Genomic DNA, 26,250 nt, shown 5'->3' on the forward strand with positions numbered 1-26,250 from the left:
CAAAATTACTACTCCTGCTTTTCCTAATAATATGGGATTAGGAATTCTACACAGTATTTAGTATTTTAAGTATTATACATTTCTGTAAAAATTATGTAATTTAAGAACTGTACATTTCTGTAAAAATGCTTCTGTATTGTTAATATCCTACATTCAATTAGTTCTTTGATCATTATAAGTTGTATCTTACAGTAATGTATTTTATGTAATGTACTAGTATATAGTGGAGCTTTTCTCCTCGGGCCTCTGCTGAAAATGGACATGTATCCAGCCAGACTAGCCCGGTCAACAAATGTAAAATAAAATAAAATAAATAAATATGTATATCTCTACATATATTATATATTTATTTGTCCATATCTATATGCATCTCCATACACATGTACATTTGTGTGTGTGTGTATATATATATATATATATATATATATATATATATATATATATATATATATATATACATATATGTATATATATATATATATATATATATATATATATATATATATATATATGCAAATCCACTTAGAAAGGCTTAAACCAGCTAAGCAAAGCTTACAGTTGCTAAGGATTGCTTATATTTTCATGCTAAAGCAATCCTTAGCTTGTTTCAGCAGAGCTGCAGCAGACTTTATTGGCTGCAAACATTTGAAATAAAATACAAAAAGTTTTTTACATTTCCCTATGGCATTTTCCCAGCCCTACACTACCATATGTGAGGCATATTCCAATTCATAAAAATTAATTTATAACTGCTTCCACACATAACATACATTAGACAAATATGGGATGTGAACTGTGCATGGCTTGTAAGATAAACCAGTGCTTAATTACATATATTTATCAGCAGGATGCAGCCATGTGGGGCAGGGATCTGGCCATTCTGGGGACAATCATGTACTGTGTGGGCTACTTCTTGCGGATTGTGTTTTTTTTTTCTTATTTAAGTGTCTATGAACACTGACATGCTAGTTTTACATTTCACTGTCTACAGATACTGAAATAATACATAATATTAGAGACAGGCTGGTGCTGCGGTAGCGTTGTCGCCTCATAGCAAGACGTTGTCCCGTTCGATTCTCATCTAGAGCGTCTTCTGTGTGGAGGCATAAGTGAATGGGGCGTGCCTTCATTGAAGGTTGTGTGTCAGGGCTGGTAACCCGATGCGTAAAATCCACTACCAATCATTAGCGGACGGAGTTCCGCTGTGGCGACCTAACCGGGAAAAGCCGAAAGACACAAACAAACATTAGAGACAGGCTCTAATATTATGCTACTTCCTTGTTTGAAAGTGTCGTATGGCACTTTCTAAGTGCAGGGGGCATGTTTAAGTGTCTGCACAGGACTTATACACAACTGCTGCACTCGTACACAGATTGTGTAGGTGTAGGAATACAGCAGCTCTCCCTCACTCATATGTAGAGTGTACTGCTGGTGTATTCCTGCACAGAACAGTCCGTTCAAGAATAGACTATTCTTGCACGGACTGTTCATGAATCCCGGGGTGAGTGTATTTTGTTGACTTCCTGGTTCTGTAAATTTTCCCTAAATAGTTTTGTTATTAATAGTGTTTTTTTTTTTTTGTTTGTTTTTCAATCTATGTTTTGCAGGGTCAAGCCCCCCTGCACCCTCCACACCATTTTATAGACAAATAAAGGGAGTAGCCATGGGTACACTTGTGACAAATACATATGCCAATATTGTCATGAATTTATGGGAAAATACTTTTGTTATTTCTGAGAACTCACATCAATTTTTTCAGCAGATAATCTTCTATAAAATTGTTTGTGTATGATTTATTTTTTATTTGGGGTGGTCCACTGCACCTGTTGGATGATTTTATGTCCTAAATACATCTAATTTCTTGAGATTTAAGAAAATTGTCTATTACACCAGGGTTGAGTTTTTAGATCTAGCTCTGAGTAAGGATACCAAGGGGCAGATAGAGACATCTTTATATAAAAAAATTAGTTAAAAGGAGACCTTATCTACTTCGTGATAGTATGCATCTGCTATTCATATTTGATAACATAGTTAAAAATCAAATGAAACTTTTGGCCAAATTAAATGCACAAGATGCCAACATGTTTACACAAATAGAACAAATGACTCAAGATTTTAATTCTAGAGATTAGCAATCACATTGATTAGATCAATTAAAATGTGAGGAAATAGCTTAAAGACAGTTTAATAATAACCCTATATTTTCTGAAAGTCATAAAGGTGTAAATAAATGTAATAATAGGAATAGACATTCTAACAATTGTAGTTGTGTATTAAATTATTATAGGAACACTCTTAAAATTATGAACGTCATTAAGAAACATTGGACAATTTTATAACAAGTGGCAGAATTGAAAGATATAATCAATGAAGGACCAGATTTTATTTATAAACTATCTACCACATTAAAGAACAGACTTGGCTATAAAGAGCAAGGTAAGTCTGTTTATAAGTCTAACAGAGCAGGTACTCATAAATGTAATAACTATAAATATATTGCAAATTTATATTATATATCTATATGAAGATATATAAATTATTTTATTTATTTTATTATAAATATGGAAAGAAGAACTTATGAATATTTATGAGCCCAGAAAGTGAATTGATTTGTGCATTCAAACTTAATTGAAGCTTTTTTATTGGATTATTAGTTTTATTAGAGGTATATAAATATATGTGTGTTAAATTAGTACTAGCATCTGATGAAGTCCAGTGAATGTGATGAAAATGCGATTTATTGTGGAAGAGCGTTAGTGTTTTGTGCGTGTTTGGTGACATTAAAAGTCTATTTTAACTTTTTGGAGATCTTCCTTCCTGTGACTGCACTCCTTTTGGTATTATTGGTGTTTTGTGGAGAGTTGCCGCTTTACGTATTTATTTGGTGATTTTAGCAGTTTCTATGGAGAGCAGATCTTCATTATTGAAAGGATATGATGAGACTGGCCAGACCAGGAAACTGGTTGGACAATTGACAGAACTCATAGATTTATTGACACCTTTATGTTGTACGTTGATGGGAACTAATACTCAGGCGAACCGGAATGCAGGAAGCAGAAATGAGAGACTGGTAACGCAACAGAGTAAGAGAAAGAGGGAGCTTATGGGCGATGGTTTGCACGCCAGCGACTCTTTGGATTTGGAAAGTGAATCTTTTAACCCTGGAGCTACACTGAGGGTGTTTTTGGATGTTAATTCAGTGGAGAATGGATCAGAAGGTGTCATTAATAGCAGACAACAATTGGACAATAAAAATACAGGTACTGTCAGTTCCAATAAAATGATGGATACAAATGACTGGCTTAATAAAAGCTTTTGTTTTAAACTGGACTTCAATGGCCCGAAAGGGTTTACAAACAGAGATTCATTTAACAAAATGTTGGACAATTTATCTAGAAGCATGTATAAATATAAAACACTCATTATTGAAAATGCATATTTAAAAAATGCATTAGTAGGAACATTGTTCCTAAAGGTTTAAGAATTTGTAAATTTCCAAACAATGTGCAGTTGGGCTCGACATTTCATAAGGAATTGATAGAACTTTTAACAGAAGTGGCTTAGACATTTTAAAGTTGATGATAAAGGAAAATAATAGGATTTTAACTACTTTACAAGAAGATATTAATGAACTAGAAGGTCTTATTAAGGAAGACTTGATGTTTGGTATTGTTAATGAGAGAGAGAAATATTATAAGATAAGGGGAGATATAGAAAATAAATGTAAAGTATTAATTACTAGAAAAATGGATAAATTGAAAAGGGACTTGCAAGATTATGAAAATAATGTGAGTTATCCAAAACCTGCCATGTATACATATACTAATAATAAAAAGAATAATAAATATAATAGAAATTACATAAAGACACAGGTAGTAGAACCTGAATTCAGAGAAGAACTATGGAATGAGAATGAATATGACAAGGAATTTCTCCCAACAGAGAAGGAATATAGGCCCTTTTACAGACCCCAAAATTAAAATTTCCTATGAGAGGAGGGAGAAGGGGAGACGGAGATATTAGTTAAATTTGCCCCTGACCTGGACCTTAATTTAATAGAGAAGGAATCAGATGAAAGAGGAATTATTAACACTTTGAATGGATTCACAATTTATAACTATAGTGAGATAGTACTTGAAAAAGTATATTTTAGTCTTTTGGGAAAAGGCTTTACATTTATTCCCCAGATAAAAGGGGACTTAACTTCAACACTTTTAGATTTAAAATTATTTCTAAGAAAAATTAATTTGAATCTTATATTAAATAAGGGTGATACTCAGAACAAAGTTGAATATAATTTCAGGTTATCAAAACCATCTACATATAATCCCCCTATGCACCCCAACTTAAAAATTTAGAGAATGTGATGGAAAATGAAATAAGAAAGGTTTATAAGAGAACTAGGTATAATATGAATCTCCATGTAGGAGAATATAGAGTGTTAAATGAATTGAAGGAGAATAAAAATATTAGAATAATGAAACCAGACAAAGGTGGGGGAGGTATTTTTATGGATACTATAGTATATGAAGGAAAAATGAATCAAATTCTTAGAGACGAAGTAAAATATACAGAGGTGTCCAAGAATGAAATTATGGTAGCTTATAAAAGAATAGATATAGAACTAGAAGCTATGCATAATGAAGGGACTATAGATGGAAATAGTCTCTCCTACCTTAGAGTGGATAAACCTAAAATTCCAGTAATTTATGGTATTCCTAAGGTGCATAAGAATTCAAAAGATCCCCCATTAAGGCCTATAGTGTCTGCAGATGGTTCTAAGACATTTCATCTAGCCAAATTTATTGATAATAAAACTAAACATATATGGACTAAAAAGTAGCCATTTTAAAAGATTCATGGGACCTTTTAAGAAATGTTAATTTAGAGATATATGACAAAAATATTTTATTCATAGCAATAGATATAGTGGATCTTTTTCTTTTATTCCCTGTTCAAAAGGTATGGTAATGTTTGAAGAAGAAGTGTTCCAAGATGGAATACTGAGCCATAAAGATAAAGTAGCGTGCACTATTTTGATGGACATAGTTTTGAAAAATAATTTCTTAATATTTAATGGGGAATTTTTTCAACAAACCCAAGGCATTGCTATGGGCGCAGCCTGTGCACCTACATTTGCAAAAATAGTTTTGGCCAATTGGGAAGAAACATATATTCTCAATTCTAGGTTCAAGTCTCGTTGGAACCTATATAAGAGGTTCCTGGATGATATAGTTATCTTTTGAACAGGTGGGGAAGAAAAATTAAAGGAATTTTTTACATTCATTAAAGAGACTTCTGATTTCTTGAGATTCACTTATAATGTTTCAGAAAATAAGCTACAATTTTTGGATATAGAAATTTATAAAAGTAATAATGTCTTTGAATCTAAAGTATATAGGAAATCGACATACTGTAATTCTTATTTGCACTATAATAGTGCACACCCTACACATTGCAAAAAGAATATTGTAAAAGGGCAATTTGTGAGGAGAGCAAGAATGACAAGTAAGTCCAAGGATTTTAAATTGGAATGTGATTTGTTGGAGAGAATGTTTTTAGATAGAGGATATAGTAAGGAATTTGTTAGTAATATTAGGCTAGAGGTAGAAAGGAAAAGAATAGATACATTTTATCCAATATTAGGAGAAAAGTAAAAGATGAACAACAACAAAAAATAAAAGAGAAATTATTTATTAATAATGGAGAATATCAACATGCTTTTACCTTAGAATTTAATGCTTTAAATAATAATATTAGGACCATCTTTTTTAATGAATGGGAAAGGTTCATGGCACTTACTGACCTAGGGGGACTTCCTAAAGGTACACCTAAAGTAGTATACAGAAATCCCTGTAATATAAAAGATCACTTGAAACAAAAAAAATTGGCCAAAATAAAATTAAGGGAGTCAAAAAGTTAGGTACATATTCTTGTGGAAAATGTAATCAATGTAGTTATATGGTCAATAAGGAGAAAATCTATAAAGAAAGTAGAAAGAAATGGATTGGTAGTAAAGGGATGTATAATTGTGAGACAAAGGGTTTAGTATACCTTGCCACCTGTGAAAAGTGTGGATCTTTCTATATAGGTAAAACCAAGAGAACTTTAAAAAGAAGAGTGTATGAACATACCTATGATATAATAAAGGAAAAAGAAACAAATGCATTATATAAACATTCAAAGGTATGTAAAGAAAGCAAATTTCTTTTTTTAGTAATTGAACATATAAAGGATGGGATTAGAGGAGGTCCATGGGAAGACATTATCGGGTATAGAGAGTTGTGGTGGCAAGTGACACTAGAAGCATGTAAACATCCAGGTCTAAATGAACATGTGTCTATTTTACCCCTTTTAAAATTAAAGGCAGCTAAACTATGAATGTTAGTTTAGTTGTAATATAATTTTGTACCAACAGATGGAGCTATTGTGTTATAAAATGTATTTTCCTTAATAATGAATAATTATATTATAAATATAAGATTTTAGAAATATAATTAAGTATTTAGGTATGTATTTATTTATTATTCAATAGTATTTTTAATTATTTATAAGAACATGAAGATGTATAAATTATTTTATTTATTTTATTATAAATATGGAAAGAAAAACTTATGAATATTTATGAGCCCAGAAAGTGAATTGATTTGTGCATTCAAACTTAATTGAAGCTTTTTTATTGGATTATTAGTTTTATTAGAGGTATATAAATATATGTGTGTTAAATTAGTACTAGCATCTGATGAAGTCCAGTGAATGTGACGAAAACGTGATTTATTGTGGAAGAGCGTTAGTGTTTTGTGCGTGTTTGGTGACATTAAAAGTTTATTTTAACTTTTTGGAGATCTCCCTTCCTGTGACTGTACTCCTTTTGGTATTATTATATATATATATATATATATATATATATATATATATATATATATATACACACACACACACACACACACACACACACACACACAAAAACAGTAATACATCCTTCATATAAAAATAAGTTTATACTTCGAGATTATGGCACATGTAATACTAAGAACATTGTTTATATAGCCAAGTATCGCCAATGAAATGCATTTTGTGTAGGTGAAACTAACCAAAAGCTAAAAGAAAGAATATGAGGCCATTTATAAAGAGATATGTTGAAACAAATGCATTATTAAAACTTATTAATAATACAGATAATGCACATTCCTTTGAGCTTTTGATTTTGTTTGCAGTATTTGAACATATTAGAGGAGGCAATATGAGAAATTTGACAGAGAAAGAAGAGAGTAAATAGATTATCCATTTTAGAGTGCAACAATATCCAGATCTAAATGAAGCTTTTAGCATCAAACCAGTTTTAAAAGAAATGCATAATAAAGTAAAATGAATGCTCCTTTAAATTTACTGAATGATTTTAATTATTTAATTGTTTAGGTCAAGTGCTCTTTGCTCTATTATATAAGATGGTGTGCTTAGCTCTTTAGCTGTTTTGCCTGATGAAGCATTTTATGCAAAAGTTTTTACTTGCAAATAAAAGTGAGTTTTCTGCTTGCTTTATATAGTCCGTGGTTCTGGATTATTTTTTTTTTATCTTTTTTGCCTTTTGTTAGTCTGGATTTAATATACAGTGTCCCTTTTGTTTTATTTCCATTCCAAAAGTAGGAGAACCATGATTGCCTGGTCAAGTAGGGAGTCTCCATGATGATCTTAGGGAATTCCTTCTGATTCTTCACAAGTACCCTGGATATTACTAGAAAGGGTAGAAAAGCATACAGAAACATTTCTGTCCAAGTAAAAGAAATCTGTCTTCCAGACCTTCTTGCATGGAGCCCTGGAAGAGAATCTTATCAGTTGATTATTCAGTGAAGAGGCAAAGAGTTCTACTTGAGAAACTCCCCAAAGAAGGATCAAATCTTGGAAGATGCCAGGATCTAGTTTCTATTTCTGAGGGTTTGACTGATCCTGCTTAGCTTGTCTGCTACACACTTTTGCTCTGACAAAATGTTGGATGACTGTAGTGAGATTGTGCTGTAAAGCTATTTCCCAAGCTATCATAATTAGTCTGCAAAGGAGGTATGAGCTGATCCTCCCACTTGTTGATGTGCCACACGATTTGAAGAGGTCCTGGAGACCAGAGATGCTTCATTGCGTTTAACACCTTACGTAAGGCAAGCATCTCCTTTATAGTTATGTCACTGCATCTGTCCTTGGTGTCCCACACTCCTGAATTTTTATCCTTCATACAACTTCTCCACAAGCAAAGTGAGTAACAGTCTGAGGTGTCTGTGGTGAATGATTGCTTTGAGCAGGCAGGGAGAATGGCAGACCTGGATTTTAGGATAGCTGTTGTCTCCACTAAAATATTTCTCTTCTAATAAACCCCAGCACTAGGATTTGGAAATGTAAAGGGTATTGTTACTGGAGCCAGAGTTCAGATATCACTGTATGTTTCTCATGTGGAGTCCTGTCAGGGGGTATCATGATGCCATGACACCAAAAAACCTGAGGTATACCATCATAGTGACAATATTTTGAGTGGAAAACTTTAGAAGTAGATCTAGATAAACATCTATGTTTTTCATATGGAAGAAAAGCTCTTTGAACTGAGGTGTTGAACTGACCCCAGGAACACAATCTTGTGTGAAGGCATCAAGATGAGTTTGAATGTTCTCTTGGAATCTCAGCTTGTTTTAAGGATCTCTCACTCAAGACACTCATGTCTGATACATTGAAAAAGATCAATGTTATTTTCAATATTTCTTATGATTTGAACTCTATGGTTTCCAGTATGCATTTCACCCAGTTCTATCTTGGTTGTTGCTGCCTTAAGTCTGTTCAGCAACATGACCAGTCCTTATCTTTGTGATTTGTGTAATATTGTGTTCTCATACTGCCACACTGGCACAGTGGCTTTCTGTGTGGCATATAGTGGCACACATTGTGCCATGTTGTATCTCATTTGTGTGAATACTGTTCAGAGGTATTTATATTTTACATAATGCATAGACAGTGATTCTTCCATTACTATATATAAAGTTGATGAATTATGTAGTAACTCTTGCAGGTATGCTTTCTAATTATTTTATGGCATGAATGATCATATTTCCATAGATGCCTATATTTACGCATTTGACATGGATATACAATGATTTACATATATGTTCATGTCTCTAAACATACTATGACTGAGACACAAATGCCCTTGTTCATCGGAGCTCTGTACATTCAGTTCTTCCATTTTCATGTGTAGGACTGTCCTTTGCTCAGTCATACACTTGGACAATGCTATATATATCAATAGGAGTATTTGTTGAAGCTATTCTATTAAGTTGTCTTAACAGTATATATCTATATGGGATAACGAATATATATTAATATATATATATATATATATATATATATATATATATATATATATATATATGTATAAAATTATATTTATATAGATAAATAGATATAGATATGTGGTATGTGTGTGTGTGTGTGTGTGTGTGTGTGTGTGTGTGTGTGTGTGTGTGTGTGTGTGTGTGTGTGATTTACTATTAAAATATGGAAAGTCAAAATAAATTTTATTCATTAATTTGAAAAATATGTCATTTTCAAAATTTCTAGATGTATTAAATTTCGAATGCTTCTTTTTCGATGCAGTTATGTTTGTTAATGTCGACATAAGCCAATCAATAGTTCAAAGCGTTTATGTGATACTGAGTGTATTCTGTTGACTTCCTGGTTATGTACATTTTCCCTAAGTGCGTTTGTTATTAATATAGTTTTTTTTTTTTTTTCCTATCTATGTTTTGCAGGGGGCAAGCCCGCCTGCACCCCCCCCCCACACCATTTTATCGACAAATAAAGGGAGTAGCCACAGGTACACCTGTGACAAATACCTATGCCAATATTGTCATGAATTTATGGTAAAATACTTTATTTCCCAGAACTCAAGTCAATTTTTTCAGCAGACAATCTTCTACAAAAGGCTTGTGTATGATTTATTATTGATTTGGGGTGGTCCACTGCACCTGTTGGATGATTTAATGTCCCACATACATACCACTGCAGATTTTTTGTGATTTAAAAAAAAAGTCCATGACATCAAGGTTGGGTTTTCAGATCTAGCTCTAAGTAAAAATACCAAAGGGCAGATAAAGACATCTTTATATAAAAAAGAAGTTAAAAGGCGCACTTATCTATTTCGTGACAGTATGCATCTGCCATACACATTTGATAACATAGTTAAAAATCAAATGACACGCTTGGCCAAATTAAATTCACAAGATGCCAACATGTTTACACAAATAGAACAAATTACTCAAGATTTTAATTCTAGAGGTTACCAATCACATTGATTAGATCAATTAAAATGTGAGGTAATAGCTGAAAGACAGTTTAATAATAACCCTATATTTTCAGAAAGTCATAAAGGTGTAAGTAAATGTAATAATAGGAATAGACGTTCTAACAACTGTAGTTGTATATTAAATTATAATAGGAATACTTTTAAAATTATGAACATAATTAAGAAACATTAAACAATTTTATAACAAGTGGTAGAACTGAAATAATCAATGAAGGACCAGGGTTTATTGATAAAAGATCTACCACTTTAAAGAACAGACTTTGCTTTAAAGAGCAAGGTAAGTCTGTTTAAAAGTCTAACAGAACAGGTACTCATAAATGTAATAACTATATTGCAAGTATATATATATATATATATATATATATATATATATGTATATAGACACACACACACACACACACACACACACACACACACACACACACACACACACACACACACACAGAAACAGTAATACATCCTTCATATAAAAATGAGTTTATACTTCGAGATTATGGCACGTGTTATACTAAGGACATTGTTTATATAGCCAAGTATCGCCAATGACAAAGATTTCATATAGGTAAAACTAACCAAAAGCTAAAAGAAAGAATATGTGGTCATTTATAAAGAGATCTGTTGAAACAAATGCAGAATTTAAACTTATTAATAATACAGATACTCACATTCTTTTGAGCTTTTGATTTTATTTGTAGTATTTAAACATATTACAGGAGACATAAGAAATTTGACAGAGAAAGAAGAGAGTAAATGAATTATCCATTTTAGAGTGCAACAATATCCAGGTCATAATGAAGCCTTTAACATCAGATCTGTTTTAAAAGAAATGCATAATAAAGTAAAATGAATGCTCCTTTATATTTACTGAATGATTTTAATTATTTAATTGTTTAGGTCAAGTGCTCTTTGCTCTATTATATAAGATTGTATCCTTAGCTCTTTAACTGTTTTGCCTGATGTAGCATTTTATGTAAAAGTTTTTACTTGCAAACAAAAGTGATTTTTTTGCTTGATTTATATAGCGCATGGTTCTGGATTACTTTTTTATCTTTTGTGCCTTTTTTGAGTCTGGATTTAATATACAGTGTCCCTTTTGTTTTTTTTTCCATTCCAAAAGTAGGAGAACCACGAATGCCTGGTCAAGTAGGGAGTCTCCATGATGATCTTAGGAAATTCCTTCTGATTCTTCATAAATACCCTAGGTATTAGTAGAAAGGGTGGAAAAGCATACAGAAACATTTCTGTCCAAGTAAAAGAAATCTGTCTTCTAGGCCTTCTTGTATGGAATCCTGGAAGAGAATCTTATCAGTTGATTATTCGGTGAAGAGGCAAAGAGTTCTACCTGAGGAACGATCAAATCTTGGAAGACTTCATGATCAAGTTTTTATTTATGAAGGTCTGACTGATCCTGCTCAGCTTGTCTGCTATACAGTTTTGCTCTGACACAATGTTGGATGCCTGTTGAGTGAGACTGTGCTGTAAAGTTATTTCTAAAACTATCATAATTAGTCTGCAAAGGAGGTATGACCTGATCCCCCCTTCTTGTTGATGTGGTACATGATTTGAAGAGGTCTTGGAGACCAGAGATGGTTCAGAGAGTCAAACGCCTTACTTAGGGCAAGCATTCTCCTTTATAGTTATGTCATAGGTTCATAGGTTCATAGGTTTATACTAGGCTATCTGCCCTAAGGCATTTATAAGCCTAGCCCAAATTTTTGTGGCTTACGCCACCCCTTATATGAAAAAATACTGTGCCCATTAGTTTGTTGTGCCTCTGTCCAGCAGTGACACAGAGATGATTCCCGGGGTAAACCTACGATCTCCCATCCACAGGTCTAGATTTCTCTTGAACAGAGTTAGCGAGGTGCTCTGCCTCACATGGACCGGGATTTTATTCCACAGCATAGGGAGTCTCTGAGTGATAAATCTATCCCTCCAGCACGTCCTATTTATATCCGTGCTAAGGTTTAAGTCACTTGCTCTAGTGGTTTTGGTGGATTTGGATTTTTGAGGTGGAGCATGTCCATTAATTCCGGGTTGGACATGGCCTTGTATGTCAGGCACATGTCACCTCTGAGCAGACGGTATGCAACTGAATAGAGCTGGAGTTTCTTCAATCTGGCAGCATATGACAGATTTTGGAGTCCCTTTATCCTTTTGGTGAGGAACTTTTGGGGTCTCTCCAATTGCTGCAGATGTCGGGTGAGATACATCCCGAATGGGGCATTGTACTCGATCATTGGTCTGATAAGTGAAGAGTACAGGGGAACAATGACCTCACTAGATCTGGATGTGAATCCCTTCATGATCAGGTGGGCAATGTAGAAGGTCTTTCTAACCACTTTAGCAATGTGAGTGTCAAAGAAAGGCCACTGTCAACCTGGGTCCCCAGGTCCCTGATAACCTCTTCTGTGCTTAGTGGATTGCCATCTATATGGTAGCTTGGGGTTACCTTGTTTTTCCCCAAGGGTATGACTATACATTTTTTGGCGTTTAACTTCAGGCCATGGCTCTGGCACCAGCTATCTGTTTCCGTGAGTCCCTTCTGAAGGATATCCGTGTCCGATGCACTTTCCACTATGGCACCCAGTTTGCAGTCGTCTGCAAACTTTGTCAGCCAAAGTCCTCCCATGTTGGCCTGTACTTCTGAGAAGTAGATGCCAAACAATAGGGGTCCAAGGACCGAGCCCTGTGGGACACCACTTGTGACCGGCTTGGAGTCTGACATAGCGCCAGCAACTCTAACCCTGTGGGTTCTGTCCTTAAGCCAGTTTGCAACCCATCTTGTGACATATGGGTTTACATTTAAGCTGGTAAGTTTTTCTACAATACCCGAGTGGGGTATTGTGTCGAAAGCCTTTGCAAGGTCAAGGTAGGCTGTATGGACTGCCTTTTCCTCATCAATGGCCTTGGTGACTGTTTCGAAGAAGTCGACCAAGTTCAAAAGGCATGATCTTCCCTTGACAAAGCCAAACTGGGTCGAGTCCAATGTCTGCAAGTCCCCTATATCTTTGTTTATGAGCTCCATTATGATCCTCTCCATAGCTTTGAAGACTAGACTTGTTAAGCTTATGGGGTGGTAATTACCAGGGTCCGTAGAGGCGCCACCTTTGTGGAGTGGGACCACAGTTGCCGTACCCCACTCCTTGGGCACGTATCCTGTGGTAAGGCTGAGATTAAACAGCTGCCTTATGTGCGGGTTTAATTCCTCATTTAGCTCGTGTAGCACACAGCTGGGGACACCATCCGGTCCCATTGATGCTGTGTTTTTAGCTTTAGAGAGAGCAGCTTTCACCTGCGCATTTGAGATGTCCGAGAGGCTGCACTCGGCTGGGATAGTTATCTCTCCTTTAGGGGAGGGGGGTGAAGTTTGCACTGAACCTGTCTGCCAGTATGTTGGCAATGTCTGTGGGTTCAGTGATTGTTGTATCATTTTGGACTAATTCTGAGCATATCTGTGAGTTTCCACCCAGGTTTCTAACATAGCTGAAAAAGGCCTTATGATTGTCCTTTGAATCCATGGCAATTTTTCTCTCAAAATTGGCCTTAGTTGATTTTATGAGTGCTCGTATTTTTTTACTAATAATGATCAGGGGTGACTTCCCTTTTATGGATTTTGTTCTATCATGTAATAGCTTTCTCCTCTTATTGTAAAGTTTGTTAATGGCTGGGGTCCACCAGACTGGACGTTTGCCCTTTGTGGAAAGAGTCTTGGTTTTATTTGGGATTGCCTGATCCATGCAGTCCTGGAGGTGTTCATAGAAGGCATTTGTAAGGGCTTCCAGCTTGGGTTGTGGTTACCAATGGCCCAGGGGCCATGAAGGATACCACACCAGACTTGAGTAGTGTGAAGTTTGCTTTAGAGAAGTTCTTCACTATGGTCTTTTTGTTTGGGGTGGGGCGGGATGTGGATTTCCAGTGAGATTAGTTTATGATCAGATCTCACCAATGAGGGATATACTTCGGTGTGGAGCATTTTGTCCCCATGTTTGTGACAATGAGATCTAGTATATTTTCTCCTCTCATGGGAACAGTGACTAGCTGTTCCATGGCATTTGAATTTATGAACTCCAGGAACCGTTGGGCTAGAAAGTTAGGGCTTGAGTAATGTTCCCAGTCTATATTCGGGTAGTTGAAGTCACCCAATATGATGGTGTTTGGAGATACATTTATACCCTCCAGTGTCTTCAGGAAGGCTGTGTGGGGTTCCTGAGTTTGAGAGGGTGGCCTGTAGCATGCTACAATTTGTAGAGCAGTTTTGCCTATGGTTAGTTGCACCTGGATGGTTTCCGAAGCTTCGTGCATTGCCACCATCCTGGAGGTGTGGGTATCCTTTATGAATATGGATACACCCCCTCCTTTTGTGGTGTGGCCGGGTTTTGGGGCCGGAACGCATGATATGAGGTAAAACCTAATAGTGCCGGGGTGCTCTCAGGAGCCTTGAACCAGGTTTCAGTTACAGCACAGACATCGATGTTCTCCATACTGAGAAGGGCCTCGAGTGCGTGCATTTTGAGATTTAGACTTCTGGCATTGAGCAGCATTACCCTTATTCTTATTCTTATATTAATTACACTTATGTCTTCTAAATAGTCATTCTAAATATAACTATTTACAAGGGATCCTAACTACATGTTAGCCTTGTTTTACTTTTTTCTCTCTCTCTCTCTTTTCTCTCTCTCTTCCCTCTTGTGTGCATGTATATAAGTTAAATAAAGGGAAGAGATATAATGAGAGTTACAAGCATGTTAATACAAAATAGAATTACATTTAAATAAACCATGGTTTGAACAATAACATTGTGTCCTGGATAACGTATTATATCTGATAATCTAATAGAAATGTTGTTTATACACACAGTCTCTGTTATCTATGTTAATAGTAAGGCAGTGGGCTTAATTACTTTGTCCTTTAAATACTCTGTTAGACATTTGCCTTATTTTGGAATAGAAATCATATTTTTAATCTATTAGGTTACATAGGTTTCTTATTAGATATGATATCTATGAACGTATAAACCTGTCAGGTAACACTATATTAGGACAATTAATGATTTCATTAGAATTTGGTTATCTTAATGTTTCTAACTTAAAGTATATAAAGTATGTTATTAGTGGAGTTTGTACTCTGTTGTTACAGTTTAGGGGTTAATCTCAGTGACAGATGTCATTGGAATTAGGAGGTTATACCTCCAGGTGGGGAGTGCTGGGGTGTTTGTTTTTATCTAGTGTTTATAATAATTTTTTTAAAAAAGAGTTTTTTTGACATCCTGAGTAGCTTATTTAAAGAAAATTTAGAGAATAAAGCTCAAGGAATACATTTTTTTCCTAAAGACATGAGATTTAATATTTTTACTAGGAGCAAATTCATTTTTTTGCGGAAATTTTCACATTATACATATGATATTAATAAGTTACTAACACATCTTTCAGGTACAATTACATAATATGACTATGTTGAAAGGTATGTCACTTAACATAAATGGTTTGAACAATCCATATAAAAGAAGTAATTTATTTAAATATCTAGCTTTTCATAAACCTAATATAGTATTCTTACAAGAAACCCATTTAACAAAAGATACTATTAAATTTCTAGATACAAATAAATACCCAAATATAGTACGATCAGAGTGTACGAATAAAAAAAGAGATGTAGCAATATTGTGGAACAAAGCATTACCATTACCCAGAATAATCAAAACATACCAAGGCAATAAAAGTTTGCTTTGCTTGGCTGTAATTGAGATGGGTAAGAAACTATATACATTAATAAACAACTATTGGTTACCTGGTATTGGTCCTAATACTATTAGACACATATTGAATAAAATAGTTTCACTATCTGAGGGACATATCATTATGGCAGGTGACTACAACTGTATCTTAGACCCTAAAGATACAACAACTTCAGGAAAAAGAAAAATTACAACACAAGCTAAACAACTTATAAATTTCATAGACTTATACCTACTCAAAGACATATCATTTGTGGATCATAACTCATTACAATACATGTTCTATTCTAATAGATACAAAACATACTCTAGAATTGATAGAATATGTCTTTCCACACAGATAATGAATAACCTGACCAACAGCAAAATTAAATCCTGCCCAATCTCGGACCATAATACTATCATATTTGAACTTAATATTAATAACACCCATAGTGTCCAAATTAAAAGGATTCTAGCATATCTCACACAACTTAAGGATTTTCAATTATTCATAACAGAAGAGACACAAAACTTCCTTAATATAAACTCAGCATCAGACACACATGATATATTTATTTGGGATGCCCTAAAAGCATATTTATGTGGACTAATAAACAAATGGTTTCATAATAAGATGAAAATATGGGATAAAGATATAAGAATAATACAGGATAAACGGGACTCACTATACACAAATAATAAAGACAACCTGTCTTCAAAGAATATAAGGGATGAGATATACAAACTAAATGAGGAATATAGATCTATCCTACATCATAAAACAAAGATAACACTAAAGAAATATAGGTTTCTTGCTTATTCCATAAATCCTAAACATCTATCAAACCTTAAGACTAAGACCAAAAGATTAAATAAATATAATTATATTAAAGAAATACATTCTGAAAAAAAAGAAAAGAGAAGTACATAGTATACAAGATATATTAGAAGAGTTTAGATGTCACTTTCATGAAATTAATCAATCCACACAACAAATTCAAACACAAGAAAACATAAGAGATTATATTAACAAGAATATATATAATAAACTAAACAAACAACAAATAGAAGTTATTGATAAACAAATTACTTTATCAGATATACTAAGTCAAGTAAGTAAGCTTAAACTAAACAAAGCTCCAGGTAATTATGGAATTATTCCTGAAATATATAAGATAATGCCAAAAATGGCTATTTCCTTACTACGCAAAGTATATAATTTGGCCCAAAATGATAATTTTACACCCCCATCCTGGAAATATACATTTATATTCCCTATTTTAAAATCAAATCATCATCTTCTTTCGGCTGTTGCCATTAGGAATCGCCACAGCGGATCATCTGTTTCCATTTCTTCCTGTCCTCTGCATCTTGCTCTGTCACACCAATGACCTGCATGTCCTCTCTCAACACATCCATAAACCTTATCTTAGGCCTTCCTCTTTTCCTGTTACCTGGTAGCTTCATCCTTAGCATCTTTTTTCCCAATATACTCAGCATCCCTCCTCAGCACATGTCCAAATCAACATAATCTTGCCTCTCTGGCTTTGTCTCCAAACCTTCCAACCTAGGCTGACCCTCTAATCCTGTCCACCCTCATCACACCCAGTGCAAATCTTAACATCTTTAACTCTGCCACATCTAGCTCTAACTCCAGCCTTTTTGTCAATGCCACTGTCTCCAACCCATATAACATAGCTGGTCTCACTACTCTCTTGTAGACCTTCCCTTTCACTCTTACTGGTATTCGTCTGTCAGAAATCACTCCTGACACTTTTCTCCACCCACTCCAGCCTGCCCGTACTCTCTTCTTCACCTCTCTTCCACACTCACCATTACTCTGAACTATTGATCCCAAGTATTTAAACTCATCCACCTTTGCCACCTCTACTCCTTGCATCCTCACCAATCCTCTATCCTCCCTCTCATTCACACACATATATTCTGTCTTAGTCCTGCTGACCTTCATTCCTCTTCTCTCTAGAGCATATCTCCATCTCTCCAGGGTCTCCTCCACATGTTCCCTACTCTCACTACAGATCACAATGTCATCTGCAAACATCATAGTCCACAGGGACTCCTGTCTGATCTTGTCTGTCAACCTGTCCATCAAAGACCCAAAATTTTGTTCCTCATACAGACCAATATCTTTATTGAATATTGATTATAAGATGTTTATGAATATATTCTCAGAAAGATTGAAGAAATTCTTACTCCTCTTAATAGACGAAGACCAGACAGGATTTATAACTAACAGAAGTACTTTTGATAATATGAAATGAACCCTAGCTATTATATACTTCTCACAAATGAAGAAAAGGAACTTATCATTAATTAGTCTTGATATTAATGTGACCTTTGATTCTATTAACTGGATCTATCTATTTACTCTTTTGGAATGCTTACATTTTTCACATAATTTTATTAATCTTCTAAAACATTTATATGAAGAAACCTATGCATATATCAAAATAGGGTCATATATTTCCAATAAAATATCTATTACAAAAGGCATCAAACAAGGATGTCCTCTCTCCTCTGCTATTTACTTTGATCATGGAACCCTGGGCAAATGAAATAAGAAATAATAAAGAAATAGAGGGTTTGAAAATGGATAAAGACAATATAGCCAAAATCCAGCTGTTTGCAAATAATGTTCTTATCACCACAAAGGGAAATGACTCCTCATTCATGTCATTATATGAATCAGTTAAAATGTTTCAAATGATGCCCTGTCTATCATTTAATGACAATAAAACAAAAATTCTACCCATATATCCTAATAATAAAAAAAAATTAAAAAAAGGATGATAGGAAATAATACATATCACATTGCTAAGGCAGATCAAATCACATATCTTGGAATCATTCTTGCCAAAGACATTAAATCAATAATTCAATTAAATTATAACAAATGTTTACAAAATATCCAAGAATCATTTACAAAATGGAATACAATAATATTTACTACTGAAGAAAGACTAACCATTATAAAAATGATAATTATACCTTAAATTTTATACATAATACAATTAATTCAAATTCTACTCTCAAAAAAGGTTTATAAATAAACTAAACACTTTAATACTAAGATTTGTTTGGTCACAAAAAACCTAGAATTACTATTAATCAACATACTGACAGCTGGAAGAATGGTGGAGTATCTTTCCCAGATCTAAATCTCTATTCGATTTCCATTATAATCAGATCAATTTCTTAGCTCTTAGATATAACCTATTTAGCTAAATGGAAATCTTTATGGGAAGTATCAGCCATGGAACTTATAATGAGACCAACAACATATCAACTAGAATTCATAAACACTCCTTTTATATGGATCTTAAAGGAATACTTTATCACACATACTAATCCTAATCATACTGCCAGTTACATACATAATATTACAATTAACTTTAGAAACTTTATATATAAACATGTTAAATATAAAGACTACTTTTATGTTATTTCCTATAGCATATACATAAGAGACTTTTGTTACCTCAGATATTAACAACATTTCTCAACTGAAACACAATGAACTCAAATACTGGTTCCAGAATACAATACTAGTTCAATGGGTCATATTATACAGGAATGTACACTTAATAATTCCTCATGGTTAGATATACAAACACTTATACTATATCTTGATAACAAGCTGAAACTAGCTTCACCAACTAGCAAACATGACACCATGCTATTATTACAATTTCTTCAATCAACATTATTATACCAGCATACATATTCAGGTCGTCTCTTCTTCATTTATAGACTTTTAAGAGAAGAAACATTTCCTTGCACACATAACTACTGGAGTTATTATAGTTTAACTACTCATAATTCCCCAAGTGAGGAAGATAAGGTTAATATGCTACAATCATTCTCTCTGAAATGGAAGATTTACACATGGAGATAAATTAATAAAAAACTGAACATCTGTAATAGATGCAACTCTAATGTAGATATTAACTGGGCACATATGTTTTTTGACTGTCCAACCTTAAATATCTTTTGGAATAAAGTAAATGACTTTTTACAAGCACTTTTTTCAGACAACTTCATATTGAATAAATCATTAATCATATTTAATACACCTGTTCCACAACGTGTAAGGAAAACTAAATACTCATTACTATGGACTATATTGGCAGTGGCTAGAAAGATCATAACAAAATTTGGATTTCAAAACATTCTCCTACATTCTTTGAGTTTACTGATTTATTAAAAGAAGTTAGTCATTTACAGATAAGAACCATAGCCTCTAGAGTATCTAGAAAGACACATGGACATCATTTATGGGTTAACTTACAAAATATGTTGGAAAAAAATGATCATTTTGCATTAAGGTAATTGACTTTCCTTGTCATTCATGAGAACAAGTTACAAAAGGAAGGTTATAGTGTATGTTAATGTAAAAATACTGGATGTCTATGCACATATTTTAGTTTGTTTGCTTTGCTATTAGCATATTCATATTTAAATGCTATAAATACATTATCAATTTGTAAATCTATAATGTGAATTGTCTTATATATGTCTGTGATTGTTTTCATTATAATCAAAATCAATAAAACTGTTTTAACAAAAAAAGAAGAATGAAAAAACGAAAGACTGAATGCCAACATACTGAAAACTCAAAACACTGAAGGATGGAATTTGCCCCTTCTCCACTGTTGTGTGATCTTGGAGTTGGTATATATAATTAGCTGGGGTGCAGGGGGGCTTGCCCCTGCATTAAAAATGTTTTCAGTATTTTGAGTTTTTAGTATTTTGGGATTTAGTCTTTTGGTTTTTCAGTCTTCTGAAGTAGACCCATAGCACTGAATATTTCAGATCATTTATAAATTCTTACCACATCTCTTCAGTTTCTTCAAATTCATTATCTGTTTGTTTTTTGAATGACCCCTTCTGTGTATCTTTATCTCATCTGTTGTCCTTCCTGCTAAGCATAGCAATTTATACATAATGGTTACATAAACTTTACTATGAGCATGCAAACAAATGGATAGTCATAAGACCACTAAACACTTTAATGCAGAACGTAAGTTCTGTGCAGTACATATATAATTATTATATCTGCTCACTGTGCACTTTGATTAACAGTAAATAGACTGGCTACAGTTGTAGGTTTTTTGTATGCAGCCATGGATCTTTGCAAATGTCTCATTGCATTTTGCCTTTTGCTGCAAAACACATAAGACTTTTGTGAGTGCTGTAAAATATAACTCATGTAAGACATAGCATTGATCTTTTCATATTAGAACCCCTATTGGCATTGTCAGTTTAAAAACTGTAGTGTGTCTTTACACCTGACATATTATATACAAGAGGAGAAAATATACTAGATCTCATCATCACAAACATGGGGACAAAATGCTCCACACCGGAAGTATATCCCTCTTTGGTGAGATCAGATCATAAACTAATCTCACTAGAAATCCACATCCCGCCCCCACCCCAAACAAAAAAGACCACAGTGAAGAACTTCTCTAAAGCAAACTTCACACTACTCAAGACAGGTGTGGTATCCTTCAAGGCCCCCGAGCCAATGGAAACCACAACCCAATCTGCGGAAGCCCTTACAAATGCCTTCTATGAACACCTTCAGGACTGCATGGATCAGGCAATCCCAAATAAAACCAAGACTCTTTCCACCAAGGGCAAACATCCAGTCTGGTGGACCCCAGCCATAAACAAACTTTACAATAAGAGGAGAAAGCTATTACATGATAGAGCAAAATCCCAAAAAGGGAAGGCATCTTTGATCAGTACTAGAAAGAAACTATGATCCCTCATAAAATCATCCAAGGCCAACTTTGAGAAAATTGCCATAGATTCAAAAGACAATCATAAGGCCTTCTTCAGCTATGTCAGAAACCTGGGTGGAAACTCCCAGATATGCTCAGAATTAGTCCAAAATGATACAAAAATCACTGAACCCACAGACATTGCCAACATACTGGCAGACAGGTTCAGCGCAAACTTCACCCCCCTCTCCCCCCCAAAAGGAGAGATAACTATCCCAACAGAGTGTAGCCTCCCAGATATCTCAAATGCGCAGGTGAAAGCTGCTCTCTCTAAAGCTAAAAACACAGCATCAGTGGGACCGGATGGTGTCCCCAGCTGTGTGCTACATGAACTCAATGAAGAACTAAACCCGCACATAAGGCAGCTGTTTAATCTTAGCCTTACCACAGGACATGTGCCCAAGTTGTGGCGTACGGCAACTGTGGTCCCACTCCACAAAGGCGGTGCCTCTACGGACCCTGGTAATTACCACCCCATAAGCTTAATAAGCCTGGTCTGCAAAGCTATGGAGAGGATCATAATGGAACTCATAAACAAGGACATAGGGGACTTGCAGATCTTGGACCCAACCCAGTTTGGCTTTGTCAAGGGCAGATCTTGCCTTTTGAACTTGGTCGACTTCTTCGAAACAGTTACCAAGGCCATTGATGAGGGAAAGGCAGTCCATACAGCCTACCTTGACCTTGCAAAAGCTTTCGACACAATACCCCACTCGGGTATCATAGAGAAACTTACCAGCTTAAATGTAAACCCATATGTCACAAGATGGGTTGCAAACTGGCTAAAGGACAGAATCCACAGGGTTAGAGTTGCTGGAGCCATGTCAGACTCCAAGCCGGTTACAAGTGGTGTCCCACAGGGCTCAGTCCTTGGCCCCCTATTGTTTGGCATCTACTTCTCAGAAGTACAGGCAAACATAGGAGGACTATGGCTGACAAAGTTTGCGGATGATTGCAAACTGGGTGCCATAGTGGATAGTACATCGGACACAGACATCCTTCAGAGGGGTCTCACGGAAACTGATAGCTGGTGCCAGAGCCATGGCCTGAAGTTAAACGCAAAAAAGTGTATAGTCATACCCTTTGGGAAAAACAAGGTAACCCCAAGCTACCATATAGATGGCAACCCACTAAGCACAGAAGAGGTTATCAGGGACCTGGGTACCCAGGTTGACAGTGGCCTCTCGTTTGACACTCACGTTGCTAAAGTGGTTCGAAAGACCTTCTACATTGCCCATCTGATCATGAAGGGATTCACATCCAGATCAAGTGAGGTCATTGTTTCCCTGTACTCTTCACTTATCAGACCAATGATCGAGTACAATGCCCCATTCGGGATGTATCTCACCCAACACCTGCAGCAATTGGAGAGACCCCAAAAATTCCTCACCAAAAGGATAAAGGGACTCCAAAACCTGTCATATACTGCCAGACTGAAGAAACTCCAACTCTATTCAGTTGCATACCGTCTGCTCAGAGGTGACCTGTGCCTGACATACAAGGCCATGACCAACCCGGAATTAACGGACATGCTCCACCTCAAAAAATCCAAATCCACCAGAACCACTAGAGCAAGTGACTTAAACCTTAGCACGGATATAAATAGGACATGCTGGAGGGATAGATTTATCACCCAGAGACTCCCCATGCTGTGGAATAAAATCCCAGTCCATGTGAGGCAGAGCACCTCGCTGGCTCTGTTCAAGAGAAATCTTGACCGGTGGATGGGAGATCATAGGTTTACCCCGGGAATCATCTCTGTGTCACTGCTGGACAGAGGCACAACAAACTAATGGGCACATTATTTCTAACATAAGGGTGTAAGCCACATAACTTTGGGCTAGGCTTATAAATGCCTTAGGGCAGATAGCCTAGTATAAACCTATGAACCTATGAACCTATGGTGTACTCCTTTGAACAGTATCCATAAAACAAAAGTTAGAACTATGAACCCCATCAGTGGAATGCAAACCTGCAACAAAGTTTGTTGCTGCAGTTTGCTTCTGTTCTTTTTACCTAGTCCTCGTTGAATGTCAGCCCTGGCAAACTATAATATTCTTTTCTTATTCTTCTGTCTTTCTATCTGTGATTGCTGGGTGATAAACGGGTGCTGTCATAACTTTAAAACTGCAGCTTTTACAAATAGACATATGATATATAGAATGTTCTGAAAGGATTAGAAAAAGTGTGACAAGGCAATTTGCCATAATAAACTAATACTGAGCCACAAATCTCCCAGATATCAAATGTATTATTTACTTAGTTCCCTATAGAAAATATACCTGGCTAAGGAAGGCACTATCTAAAGTACTTTTTGTGTTGAGTAACACAAGTATACTAACAATGCTTTGGTTTGCCCAACAAATACAGTTGTTTTGACGTAATCATACACAACGCTAGCACTCTACAAGGATTTAGTTTAATAGATATAGAAAAGAGCACTCAACTTTTAGTTTTTCAAATTGCATTGCCTTATACATGGAAAATAGAAAAATAAGTGCTTCTGAATTCAAGGAAAAGCAGTTTTGCACCACCGGACATTTGCATCAATATGCTTACTAACTCCCACGTCACTCAATCTCAGGTCAAAGGGGAAAACTTGTTTACCTGTAAAGTTTAGTAATTTCAGAGTTTACATGACATGGATCTGGGGTATATTGGGACTCATAGATAAAGTTCAATGAATCAAACCCCAGTAAGAAATGCTCTGAAAATATCCATACTCATAATCTCATAAGCACTGTGCTACTGCATTAGTCCTCCAACATCTGTCTAATTCACTTGTTAGAACTGCTCTCTCATGTCCTATTGCTCCAATGTCAGCTCAAAAAAGTGTTCATAGTGAAATTTTAAAAGGACAAGCTGTTCATAACTTTTGTAAAACTTGAAAATCTGTCTGATACCTCTTACATTTTTCTCTATGACTGTTTTTTTCTCAGTTGCATTGACAGACAATAAGACAATTTACCAAAGTAAAGGTAGCGCTGTCGCCGGACAGTAAGACATTGTCCCGTTCGATTCTCAGCTAGAGCGTCTTCTGTCTCGAGACATGTGTGAATGGGCATACCTTCATTGAAGATTGTGCATCAGGGCTGGCAACTCGGCACATAAAAATCTACTGCCAATCATTAGCGAACCGGCGTTCCGCTGTGGCGACCCCTAACCGGGAAAAGCCGAAAGACACAACAACAACTAAAGTAAAACAAATTAGTGGCTCCACAGAAATCAAAGATTCTCCCTCTGTACAAATTCAAGCAAGTAATAGAAATAAGTTGAGTGACCACCTCAATATGCCTGTTGTATTTATTAATAATATTGAAAAGAAATAAACTTGAGTCAAAATTACATCAACTTTCTGATATACCTGCTGTGAGTCCGGAGTACTGCCTTTGCTCCAGCATGTATTTGGCTATTATTATTCTTCTGTCTAATAAGAACTATAATTTAGCATCCCTTCCATTTGTGTGTGGTGTGTTTCTTGAAGAGAAGTGCTAAAATAATCAGTTGATAGCTCTTAGCCAAAAAAATTGGGGTGTAGGTTCTCACTATGCTAAATGGTAACATCAATCTACAAACTTAGTCTGGGAAATATAGTGGAGCTATTGCAAAGTACCGGATACCTTTCATTCCCGTCCTTTTTTGATTGTCATTGTTTTATTGTCATTTTTTTCAAAGGCAATTAGAAGGGCTCTATGGCAGATATAATTGGGCACATAAGCACTTCACTGACGTGTGCTTCTGAACAATTAAATAGTATCACCATACAGTTCCACTACAGTGTATTTGTAGGAGAAAATGATCAGACACCAAACATTTGAAGAATCTGTGCTGCAGCATGAAACAATGAATGAAATGGGAGAAAAATAGCTCTGTCCCAATAGAACAATATATCTGCTGTTACTATGGCCTAAGAATAAAGTAATTTATAAATGTTCTTTGAAAATATACATGGAAAGCATTTACATCAAAAATAATATTTTACATCCAGCTTAAGGCAACAAAAAGTATTTTTGGACTTTGGAATGTATAAAAGACAACTGAATTCGATACGGTAGCAACATAACAGACCACAGTCCTTGATGAAAGGCATTTGCCTTTACTGGGCTACTGCTTTTTATAAAATAATTACATGCACCCTAATGTTAAGGTAGGATATAAATAGGTAAGCTGGTATGCTGCATATAATCTTGCATGTACTTGTGGTTCTCCACAATATTCTTGGTAAGCCCAGGCATTGCAGTGTGTTTGTGGCATGGAAATTCTGGGTACATAAAATGAATGACTAAGTCATGTAAGTGAACAGCACACCGCACAAGCAATTAGCGATTTACCTGCTGATTTACCTAATTAGGTAAATTAGGTAAATCAGCAGTCTTCTACAT

This window comes from Protopterus annectens, chromosome 6.part0 (genome assembly GCF_019279795.1).
Source record: "Protopterus annectens isolate FY-2018-M chromosome 6.part0, PAN1.0, whole genome shotgun sequence".
NCBI classification, from domain to species: Eukaryota; Metazoa; Chordata; order Ceratodontiformes; family Protopteridae; genus Protopterus; species Protopterus annectens.